This window comes from Ipomoea nil, unplaced genomic scaffold (assembly GCF_001879475.1).
Source record: "Ipomoea nil cultivar Tokyo-kokei standard unplaced genomic scaffold, Asagao_1.1 scaffold0937, whole genome shotgun sequence".
NCBI lineage: Eukaryota > Viridiplantae > Streptophyta > Magnoliopsida > Solanales > Convolvulaceae > Ipomoea > Ipomoea nil.
Genome location: NW_017617365.1, coordinates 2,114,794 through 2,126,050, shown reverse-complemented (window position 1 = coordinate 2,126,050; position 11,257 = coordinate 2,114,794).

Below are 11,257 nucleotides of genomic sequence, written 5' to 3'. Positions count from 1 at the left end.
CGGCATGCACAGCAGAAATCGGAGAAGACGTGGATACATGCGACGCTTTGGAGAAATACGTGGGTGATGCACGGGAATACGTCGTATGGTAGTGGCTGGCTAATTTGAGCCATATTCTAACAATCTTCACCTTGGATCAAATTTATTGTGGGAATTAACAACTCGAACAACCCGACTAAACTCAAGCACTGCTTGAACTTAACAACAGGAAGAGCCTCAAGAGAGATCACCATCAACCTCCTGTGTGACTGAAAGAGCATAGGCAACCATGTTGGTTTCATCATCACTAGCATACCTAGCAGGTTTTTTAATTGTCCTCCTAGGACGATCCATAGCAATGGAAAACTCTTGTTGTTGTTCGACACGAGGTGTAGTGCTAGTAGATGCGTCATCTTTAGTACTACCATCTGCGGTAATAATACTATCAATAGGCCTGAGCTCAAACTCCACCTTCTCACCAGTACTCTGCGTCTCATCTGTACTTGGAACTTTTCCAGAAAAAAGTAGTGTATTTTCATCAAAAGTGATATCTCGACTCAGAATGATTTTCTGAGAATCAGGAGACCATAGATGATACCCTTTTGATTCAGAAGCATAACCAAGGAAAATGCATTTGACAACTCTCCGGTTTAATTTACCCATACTGGAATGAGAATAAGCAGGACATCCAAAAACTCTTAAGATAGAGTAGTCGACAGGATTACCTAACCAAACTTCCTCTGGAATTTTGAAATCAAGAGATGAATGTGGAGATCTATTTACCAAATAGCAAGCAGTAGAAACGGCCTCGGCCCAAAAATCATGCTGTTTCCATAACCCAGCATTAGAGAGCATACAACGAGCTCTTTCCAATAGAGTCCTGTTCCAATAGCAACACCATTCTGCTGGGGTTTACCAGGCAAGGTCTTGTGCCTGGCGATTCCATTTGCCACACAGAAGTCATTGAAATCTGACTCGCAGAACTGCAAGTCATTGTCTGTCCTGAGATTCATGACATTTTTCCCTGTCTGAGTCTCAACAAGTATTTTCCATTTCTTGAAAATAGAAAATGCTTGATTTTTATGTTTCAGGAAATAGAACAGACTTTACGAGAAAAGTCATCAATAATAGACATAAAATATATACAACCTCCCATAAACTGGAATTTAGTCGGTCCCCATAAATCGGAATGTATATATTCCAATACATCTTTGGTACAGTGTGTAGCAATAGAGAAACTAACCCTCTTTTGTTTCCTAAAAACACAATGCTCACAAAACTGTAATTTACCCGTACCTGAACCACCAAGGAGGCCTTTCTTGCTCAGAAGATGCATGTCTTTTTCACTCATATGCCCAAACGCATATGCCATAATTGAGTGAGATCCGCATCAGACATCGATGAGGATACCGCTACTAAACCTGTCACAGTACTGTCGTGCAAGACGTACAAACTTCCAGAACGAGAAGCTTTCATGAGAACAAGAGAGCCTTTTATGACCTTCAGAACTCCACCTTCAGCTATGTACTTGCACCGCAGAGATTCCAAGGTGCCCAAAGATATCAGATTGCGTTTCAAATCAGGAATATACCGAACATTGGTAAGAGCCCTGATAACGTTATCATGAGTTTTAATCTGAACACTTCCAATTCCACTAACCTTGCATTGAGTATCATTACCCAGCAAGACAACTTCACCATCAACCGGTTCCAGAGAGACGAACCAATCTTTTTGAGGACACATGTGGAATGTACAACCAGAGTCCAGAATCCACTCGGTTTCGCTCCGTTTGCAACCGGAGCTAACCGATAACATAATATTGCCTTCTGAATCACTTTCAACAACACTAGCTTCAGCAAACTTTTCTCTCTCTTGCTTGTTCTTCAGCTTGAAGCATTCAGTCACATCATGACCATGCTTCTTGCAGTACTTACAGGATTTGTTGGACTTATATCCTTTGGACTTGAATCTAGAATTTTTATTGCTACTCCCTGATTCAAGTGAACAACCCCTAACAGTCAAGCCTTCACCTTTGTCCTCAGACTTAATTTCAAAGTAAAACTTTTCTTTGGACAATAGGTTCGACTTAACATTGTCGAAACTAAGGGTATCACTACTATTACCATACGACATAATTTCTTTGAAATGCTTATATGATTTAGGGAGAGAGACAAGAAATAAAACAGCGCGATCCTCATCGTCAATTATGACATCAATATTTTCTAAGTCCAATAAAATAGAATTTAATTCATCCAAATGAGATTTAATAGAAGTACCTTCCGTCATACGGATTGTGTACAGACGCTCCTTCAGGCGCAGCGTGTTCGCCAGAGATTTGGCCATGTATAGCGTATCCAGATTGGACCATAAATCCGACGTAGTCATCTCACTTACTACCTCACGTAGAACCTCTTTAGACAGGCACAAAAGGATGGTTGAACGTGCCTTGTCATCCAAATCTTCCCAATCTTCCCAATCTTCATCTGTCATTGTAGCCGGTTTCTTCTTCTTTCCAGCTAGCGCTTTCTTCAAACCGTTCTGGGTTAGAACGGCTTCCATCTGAACCTTTCAGATAGAAAAGCTAATTTTCCCGTCGAACTTCTCGATATCGAACTTAGTAACAGTTGACATCTTTGAAAATAACTCTCAATTAAACCGCTCTAATACGACTTGCATAAGAACTTGTTAGGAATATAGTGGAATAATGCGGAAGCAAAGAATCGAAAATTGAGAATTATAGAAGTTAAATAATAGAAAAATATATAAAATGACAAAATAAATTAATAAGGATGGGAATATATATATATATATATATATATATATATATATATATATATATATATATATATATATATATATATATATATATATATATATATATAGAATTACATTCCTGTAAAAACTGGGCTTAAAATACAAATGTGTGGACAATATGGGACCGTTTGATAGCGAGGTTGGATGGTATAGATTGGTTTTGAATATTTCGCGCGTGTGTGGTGTTTTTACGTTAAGTGAGGGTCTTTTTTTTTTCTTGAAGGATATTTTTGGTTTTTTGTTTGTGGCTCAGACCTAGTCAAACAAATCTTCCTTTTGTTCTTCCACGTGCAGGACGTCTCTGTTTCACCATTCCGTTTCTCTCTCTTGTTCCGTGCGGCTTCACAAATCCGGGCATTGTGTGTTTTCATCTCTCGCTTTTTCTTTCCACGTATCAATGGTAGAAGGTGGGGACCTCGGCACATCGAAGAGGCGGTGTAACACCCCATGTTACGGACCCTAAAACCAACTGATTAATTAATTAATTAATTAATAACCCAGGAGAAAGAATAAATTATAATGGTTAATTAGGGAAAAAGGCCACCATAGCCCATGGGCCCAATTATATAAACCCAACCCCTAAACCCAATAGGAATAAACTCTAAATAAACCCTTGGATCTATAAATAGGGAACTTAGGGAGCACCTAAAACCCCCTCCCACACGCCTAGACGCCCCATCACCCCAAGAGAGCTCCAAGAATTCCCTTAGAAGAAATCAAGAAAGCAAGAAAGCTTAAAGAAAGATCCTTCATAGCCAAGGAATTAATTAAGGCTAAGAGGTAACCCATGTCTCAACAAAACCTATTTTCATAGTTATGATTCCCCCTTAGGGTTTCCCCATATTATTGTGTATTAATGATTGGTGATGATTATTATTAATGATTGATATAATGATTCCATGAGGAATCTTGATAACCTTGATATTGAGAGATTCTTGATAATTATGATGTTCTTGATGATTAATTGGGATTTTGATGATTATGTGTTGTTCTTGATGATTATGATGTTCTTGATGATTAATTGACATCCTTGATGTTTGTGTGTTATTCTTACCGAATCTTGCAATTAGAAGATGAATCGTATTCTTGTTGATATAAAAGTGATTAGAACCCTAGGTTGTATCGTATGATCTTATTCTTGGATTATCGGGTGGGAATTCGCATGTTTGGGTGTTGATTATGTTTAGAAAAGCATGATAGGTTATGTGCCGTTCGTTTCTCGTATTTGATCCGTTAATTGTCTATGTGTTGTCGTAATTGCGTTGTAAAGTGTCTAAGCATGGTTTCGGGTTCCACAAAGGTTCCCGGGACGTTATTGTGTGAAAAGAGTCAGTGGGGGGTAGGTGGGGGGGTAGGGGACCCGCCACCTACCCATAGCCGTAAACCACCGCCTGGCAGCGGGTGGCCGGCGGGCGGGCAGCTGCCCGGAACAGTAGAAACTGGCGGGTGGCCGGCGGGTGGCCCACCACCCACCGGCTACCCGCTGAAATTTGTCCCCCCTCGGGACCCCGGCTTCCCCGTTTGATGTTTCCCCGATCCCCGTGGTGTCCCAACGGACCCCGTTTGTCGTGCCTATGTCTAGTTTGATATTTCGGGTACCGTTCATAGGTTTATGAGTCTATTATATTGCATGCTAGTTGAATTGGTATCCCGTTGACCTAGGAGGAAGAAGTATGATCCCCTTAGGACTATTCTTAGTACGTGATGAATCACGCATAAGGTTGTTATACGCTTTATCCCCCTTCCCAACGTGTAATGTGGGTTGCATGTGCTTGCTATGTGTTATGTGTGCGTGTTGCCCCAATTCGGTTGCGATCGGATTGGTTATCCTGAGCTGCGATTCAGAAGCCGGCTACAGTCAGATGGGAATTCCTGGCTGCAGTCGGATGACGGTATCCTGGGCTGCGGTCCAGAAGCTGGTTGTAGTCAGATGGGAATTCCTGGCTGCAATCAGATGACATTTTCCTGAGCTGCGGTTCAGAGGCTGGCTGTAGTCAGATGGGAATTCCTGGCTACAGTCAGATGACACACTCTCTTGGGCTGCGGTCCACTGTTTGGTTGCGATCAAACATTATGATGAGCTGCGGTTCATCGGTCGGTTGCGATCGACCTCCCCGTGTTGTGATACGGGGCATGGTGCTGCGGGGCTGTGTCAGAGCTATATGCGCTGACCCTCATGTATGGGCATGCGGTCGGTCCTGTGGCGCCAACAATGTGCGTTATGTGTGTGATATGGGCGAGATTGTGATTATGTGTGTCTTGGGATGTGACTATGGGATTTATATTGGGGATTGTTTATGATGGGTGGTGATTATTGTTTATGCCTTGCCTTATCTGCCTTATCTATTGTGAACTGCATATGACTGTTATAACTATTGCTTGCATCTGACCTTATCTGTCGAGTCATTCCCGGTTTTAAAAGCTAGAGTTCGTAGGATATATCTTCATGCTCACAATGGTTTTCGTATATCTATATATATATCTCTATATGTATTGTATTTCAACGCGTTGGAGTGGGTTACCAGCATCTCTCGCTGAACAGATATATTTGGCTTTCAGGCACAGAGGATTAGAGCACTGGAGCGCGCTAGAACTGGAGCGTAGAAGTAGTATAGTTTCCCTTTCGGCCTGCGTGCCATGTTATGCCTTTACATTTCAGAGGATAGTAGTTAGACAGCCTGTGCACCTGGGTTCTCTAGCCCAGGTGTGGCATAGCACCCCGTACTCTTATGTTACGCTTTGGGATTTAATGAGATGTTACCTTTATTATTAAGTTTTAAATGTCTTGAAAATCAGGGGTGTTACAGGCGGGGGCCACCGATCGCAGGTGTCGGCTGATGTACGTATTCTCGCCGTTTTTATATATTTTTTTTTGGGTGGGTTTTTCCATTCGTTTTTGTTGTATTTTGTTGGGCGTTTCTTCTTTCTACGCGTATTGTGTGTGTTGTTTGGTGGTGATGGGGGTTTTGCCGGGTTTATGTCGGTTTTCAGAGCTAGGGTTTCCTATTTTGGGGTTTTTTTTTTTTTTACATGTTTTAGATCATTTAATTGTTTGCTGTTTTTGGTTATTACTCATACATTAGGAATGCGAATGGGGTCTGAGTTGTTTTTTTTGTTTGCATTTCTGCCCGGAGTTTGTGTTTTTTTTTTTTTCAGCGTTCTGCCGTGTTTGGGGGGTGGGGGTGGTGGCGGGGTTGTGGGGTTGATTGGGGTGAGCAATATTGTTGTTTTGCTGGCGTGTAGTGTTGTGATTTTTCTTTGCTTTGTAATACATTTTTGTGCATTTTTCTGGGTGTGGTAATAATTTTTTCTTGTGAATTTGCTGTTGGGCATCCATTTTTAATATGTAAGGCATGGAATTTTTGTGGTTTCATTCCTTTAGTTGTATGTATATTGTTGCCGTAGTTGTTTCTTACTGTCCGTAGCTCATATTTAATTGTTAAGGTTGGTGAAATTCTTGATAGTTGATATGTTAGTGGTGGGTAGTATTTCCATGAATTTGGCAGTGCCAATGAGACATATGTTCTTAATTTTGAGGAATTCTACAGAGAAGAATAAGAAATAAAAATATGGATGGTACATGTGTGCACTGGTTGTCGAAGTACTGTGCTCGGTTTGGGTTTCATATGGTCAAATGTCTGGCTTGTAGGCTCTGCCTGTGTGTGCGGTGGGGTGTGGTGTTTGTGGTGATACCAGTATATGTGTTGTTCGGTTATCTTTATTGGTAACAATTTTTGCATTGGGGGCCAGGTGTGTGTGGTTTATTCTTGGTTGTTGCTGTCCATTTTACATATATACCTACACTCTGTATTAGTTTTTCTAAATTAATTGATTCTTGAAGTTTGCAGTCTGCTCTATTTATATATTATTGCTATTTTGTTTGACTAATTATATGTGTGTGTATATATATAGTATACTTTGAGCATAACAGATATATGTTTCGCATATGCTATGTGATTTTGACTATATGTTTATAAAAAATTGTGTGTATAAATATATGATTTTTAAGCGTGGAGACCATGTAGGAGTGCCTGCAAAGAAGAGAGAAATGTGAAGCCAAATCTGCCATGGAATGGATTAGAGTTTGCTGCTGCAATGTGTTGAACGGATTGCCTATATTCTACGTACTAAGTTGCTTCTTGGTGTTCAAATGTTGTTTTTAGCAAAACTAGCTTGTTACAATAATATATTCTTTGGGAATTGGGGTGTAAATGTGTAATGCTCCATCTTCAAATGCATGTGCATGTGTTTTGAATGGTTAACTCTTTCAACTATTTCTTGTAATTTTGTTTAAATAAATTGTAGTTAAAATTGTGAATTTTCAGGCCTGAGATCATACCTTCTGCATAAAAAGTAATACAATGTTGCATGTTGTATTACTTAACTGGGGCACCTCCGTCCTTCTGCAGATGGTAATTTATTTTAATGTCTATGTCTATTAATTGGGGTCTTTTTTTGTGTTTTTTTGTGTTTTTTTTTTTTTTTTTTGTTTTAATCGTTACCAATGTTCAGTTTGAGTGATTTCAGTATGTACAGTGGTGTGTTTTGAAAAACATGTTCTGGGTTTGGGTTTCATGGTATGTGCATTCCGGGGTATTGTTGATGTGCTTAGCGGCTTTATTTGTTTGTTCGTTTATTACTTGTTTGGATGTTGTGTGCTTGTTTATATTTGTACGTGTGCACGGCAGTCCTTTATTGTTTTTTTTATGGTTTTCATGGTGTTTGGTAGTTTATATCTACTCTCAGGTTGTTGTAGATGTCCTTAGCGGTCGTGTTTGTTGCTCATTTTAAAAAAGAAAATTAAAATGTTTCTATTCGATACTCTTAAGTTATATCATGTGTATTGTTGGTGTCTTGTAATTTGATTATTTGCATGCATGCATGTACCTACCATATGAGACAACAATAGAGCAGTTTCGTATGATTCAAATATTTAGTATTATTATTATTCATATCAAAAATCCTCAATCATTATGAGCTTTAATTTGTAGCTATTTGTGCTCGGTTGTTTACTGCTATATGTATTCTCGGGTTCTCGTTCTTTTTTTTTTTTTTTTTTTTTGGGGGGGGGGGGGGGGAGGGGGGTGGGGTGGTGTGTGCATGGTTTGGTGTAGCTATTTGCTCTATAGTTTCGTAGTACTATGATGTAGTTAACTTTATTTTTTATTTTTGATTTCATTGTGTGTGCAAACATGTAGATGTTATTGTTGTTTTATTTTCCAGGTAAGAAGTCAAAAGTGTGTGTTGGTTCGTTTCTGCAGCTAAAAAATCCAAGCGCGCCCATTCAGATGGTGGTCCTTCGGGAATATCTAAGAATGATAGTGACTTTGTGTCGCCGCCTAGGGTGGTCCTTTCCAAGATTCAGCCATAGCTACCACAGGATAATGCCCTCGATTATGGATATTAAATAAATAAATTTCACGGAAGTGGCTAGTTGAGTATTAGCTTATATTGTTTGTAAATGAATACGTGGATGCATAGAGGCGTTTATTTGTGTGTACACACATTGTTGATAAAATGTGTGCATCGTCAACTTAATAAATTTCAACCATGTATAGTAACGAAATGATTATTTCGTAACTGACTATTGAACTATTAGCTTGTAAGCTTAGTTAATAAACACATGTGTGCACAGTTGCATTGAATTCTGTGCATGGATACAAAATAGATATATTTCACAAAAGAGACTAATTCAAAAATCTCTTATACGCTTAGTTTTTAATATGTGTGTGCATAACTAAAAAAAATTCCAACCATTGATTAAAACTAAATAAATTTCACATAAGTGAGTAGGTCACTATTAACTTATAGGCTTTGTAATTACAAACCTGGGTGCACAACTGACTATTGAACTATTAGCTTGTAGGCTTAGTTAATAAACATGTGTGTGTGCAGTTACGTTGAATTGTGTGCATGGATACTGAATAGGTAAATTTCATAAAAGAGAATAATTCAAAAATCTCTTACACACTTAGTTTTTTTAAATACATGAGTGCGCATTGGGTTTAATTATGTGCGTGCACAACTAAAAAATTCCAACCATGGGTTAAAACTAAATAAATTCCACATAAGTGAGTAGTTCACTATTAGCTTATAGGCTTCGTAATTACAAACGTGTGTGCAAAATGGCGTTATATAGTGTCCAAAGCTCTACTAAATAATTACCAACCATGGGTAAAGTTCAAAACAGACTAGTTCAATATTATCGTATACGCTTAGTTTTTAAATACGTGGGTGCACATTTGTGTTAAATAGTGTGCATAGCTCAACAAACTAAATAAATTATGTGCGTACACAACTAAATACATTTCAACCATGGGTAACCACTAAATAAATTTAACAATACTTAGTAGTTCACTATTAGCTTATAGGCTTAGTAATAAAAACGTGTGTGCACAATGGTGTAAAACAGTGTGCATAGCTCAACAAACTAACTTCCAACGATCGGTAAAATTCAAAAGTTTGATGAGTATTTAATTCAACTTCAAATGAAGTTAGTATTCGTATTGTTTTAAACCATAAAGGGACTATTCGTCTGATAGGTCTATTTTGTCTTAACAATTCCGGCTGTTGTGGCCTGGCCTGAACGTAACGCACCTCTTATGGTTGTCCACTCCCATAAATGGTATAGAGACAAGCCTGTATCTGCAGAGTCAATATTGTTTGGTTATAAGTGTACACACATAATAGTAATAAAAGCCAAATTTTTTGTCCCACCGCACTTATATGTAAAAATTCAAGAAACTAAGGGATTCATCCATGCACACAGATTTACTTAGGCGTGCACTAAACAACAAAAGACTAAATAAGATCGCAATCATCAAAAGTAAGGCTTAATAGCTCATATATATGCATCCAGTATTACCTGCAGTGTTATCATTTTTTTTAGAGTTAATAGTGCACACATATCTGGTACGTATAACACAAACGTATATAATTAAGAACAGACTGTGTGACCTGTGCGTATTGTATATTGCAGTCAACTGTGCACACTTACAGTATAAAGCATGCACACAAGTTACTACTATTTTAAATCTGCCCAGTTCTCCGGTGCGCACACAATAATCTAAACTCTTGCACACACGCGGAATCTAAACAGACCAATAACTCAACCATTCAAAATAATAATTTTACCGTGGGGTGTAGGTCTGTTTTGCTTTGGTCTACTCCTACTATAATTACTATTCTTTAATTTAGGTTACATACCAGAATAATAATTTTACCGTAATTAGACTACCATTCAATTGTCTTAAATGCCCTTTTATTCTTAATTAACGATCCTAGTATATATTTTTCCTCTTAAATCTCAACCATTAATCTAATCTAATCTTATGGCCCATATTTGTCCACTAGTTTGTATTTTAAGGGGGTTTGCATGTGAATGCAACCCTATATATATGCTACGTGAGGAGTGCAAAAGAATGGAATAAATGAATTCAATTCCAATATGAATTGATGTATGAATGAGAGCTATACAAAGCAAATAAAGAATGCTATTTATACAATAAGAAAAGAGACAAAAGCGTATGAAAGAAAGGAAACACATGCTACGTGGGGAGAATGCTGGAGTGCATATATCCATACGACGTGGAGAGGTGGAAGACGCATTCTTATGGATTTAAGGCACACCGCATTATTATTTTCTAACGATTTCTACCTTGGATCAAATCCACCGTAGGAATTAACAACTGGAACAGCCGACTAAACTCAAGCACTGCTTGAACTTAGCAATAGGAAGAGCATTAGAATAGCAGGATGGATCACCATCAACTTCCTATGCGACTGAAAGAGAATAAGAAACCGTGTTGGTTTCATCATCACTAGCATACCTAGCAGGTTTTTTAATTGTCCTCCTAGGATGATCCATAGCAATGGAATACTCTCGTTGTGGCTCGACGAGAGGTGCGGTGCTAGTAGATGCATCATCTTTAGTATTACCATCATCAGTAGTAACACTATCGATAGGCCTGAACTCACACTCCACCTTCTCACCAGTACTGTGTCTCATCTGTACTGGGAACTTTTCCAGAAGAAAGTATTGCATTTTCATCAAAAGTGATATCTCGACTCAGAATGATTTTCTGAGAATCAAGAGACCATAGATGATACCCTTTTGACTCAGAAGCATAACCAAGGAAAATGCATTTGACAGCTCTTGGGTTTAATTTACCCATACTGGAATGAGCATAAGCAGGACATCCGAAAACTCTTAAGATAGAGTAGTCAACAGGATTACCTGACCAAACTTCATCGGGAATTTTGAAATCAAGTGATGAATCGGGAGATCTATTTACTAAATAGCAAGCAGTAGAAACGGCCTCGGCACAAAAATCACGTCGTTTCGATAACCCAGCATTAGAGAGCATACAACGAGCTTTTTCCAATAGAGTCATGTTCAAACGTTCGGCAACACTATTCTAATGGGGTTTACCAGGCAAGGTCTTGTGCCTGGCGATTCTATTTG